General features: G+C 45.7%; 1 pseudogene; it reads right to left on the bottom strand.

Annotated features, from left to right (window-relative positions):
• Positions 1–874: 874 nt before the first annotated feature.
• LOC112207078 (U6 spliceosomal RNA) lies at positions 875–963 on the bottom strand (annotated as a pseudogene).
• Positions 964–1,360: the final 397 nt, after the last annotated feature.

The raw sequence follows: 1,360 nt of genomic DNA, 5'->3' as shown, positions 1-1,360 counted from the left end.
CTACTATGGTGAGCAAAGAAAGACATACCCTGTCTCTTCCCTAGGAATTTAGTAAAGGAAGTGAATTGTGAGTGAAACAGATAGGCACACAGATAATCAAATCACAACTGTGGCACCCACTACAAAGGTGAGGTGCTAAGTGCTAAGTGAAGATGGGACAAGACGTTCAACTCACTTAGTGAAGTCAGGAAGGGCTTCTCTGAGGGAGTGATAATTGAGCCAAGGTCTGAAGCATGAATGGGAAAGCATTCAGGATGAGGAACAACATGTGCCAAGCCCTGTGATGGGGAATCCTAGTTAGTTAAAGGGACTGAAAAGAGGCCAGTGTGGTAAGAGCCCAGAGAGCAAGGTGGGGATGGGGTAAGGGAGGGCTGGAGGGGAGAGGAGAGGCCAGACCTCACAAGCCCTATAGGCCATGCTATGGATTTCAGTCTTTGTCCATATTTTATAATAAATGCAGGTGAGGATTACATGATCATACTTGCTTTCCAAATAGATCCCTCTGGCTGCAGCTTGGAGGTGAAGTGTGTGCACCAACATAATACAGTTGGCTGTTAGGAGACCACTGCTATGCTGCAGATGAGTGATTAAGGAGTTTGAGGCTAAGGTGGTGATGATGGAGATGGAGAGGAGGGGATGGAGGCAGCTGTGTAGGTGAAGTGGAAGGCGCTTTGTGCAGCATTGCCTAAGTGTGTCAGGAACAATTCCTGGTGGTACTACTGGAAGAGAAGTAGGTTTTGGGATAAGCCTATCAGTCTGGTTTTGAACAGATTGAATTTAGGATATTTCTGAGACATCTGAGAGACAATGACCATTTCCCATCAGGTTTGGTGAGAGGTAGCCCACTGGTACCATTTTAAAATAAAGACATTTTAAAAATATGGAACACATCACAAATTTGTGTGTCATCCTTGAGCAGCTGTATCATTCCAATTTCAATGTATGTGCTACTGAAGCAAGCACACCCTGGTACCTTTATCAAGGGTATTTTTAGTGAGTGATGGAGCAAGAAGCTTGTACATGGGAACAAGGACACTTGTGAGTGATGGAGATGTTCATTACCTTTATTATAGTGAGGGTTTCCCAGGTGTATACATATGGCAAAACTCATCAAATAGTACACTTTCAGTATGTGCAGTTCATTGTACATCACTTATGCCTCCCTAGAGCTGTCAGAAAAGATGAGTGGGAGGTAAGGACATGGAGACAGTGCAGACGGCCCCTGCCCCTGCAGTGGAGATGAGAAACAGAGAGCGAGTGGTTGCTGAGGGAGATGAGAAGGTGACAGAGGTGGCATTTGTTTTTGGTTAAGAAGGTGATTTGGGCTGGGCACGGTGGCCCATGCCTGTAATGCCAGCAC

The sequence above is a fragment of the Pan troglodytes genome, chromosome 1 (assembly GCF_028858775.2).
Source record: "Pan troglodytes isolate AG18354 chromosome 1, NHGRI_mPanTro3-v2.0_pri, whole genome shotgun sequence".
In the NCBI taxonomy this organism is placed as follows: domain Eukaryota; kingdom Metazoa; phylum Chordata; class Mammalia; order Primates; family Hominidae; genus Pan; species Pan troglodytes.
Note: the sequence above shows the minus strand (reverse complement) of the source record. Positions and strands in the feature narration are given on the sequence as shown.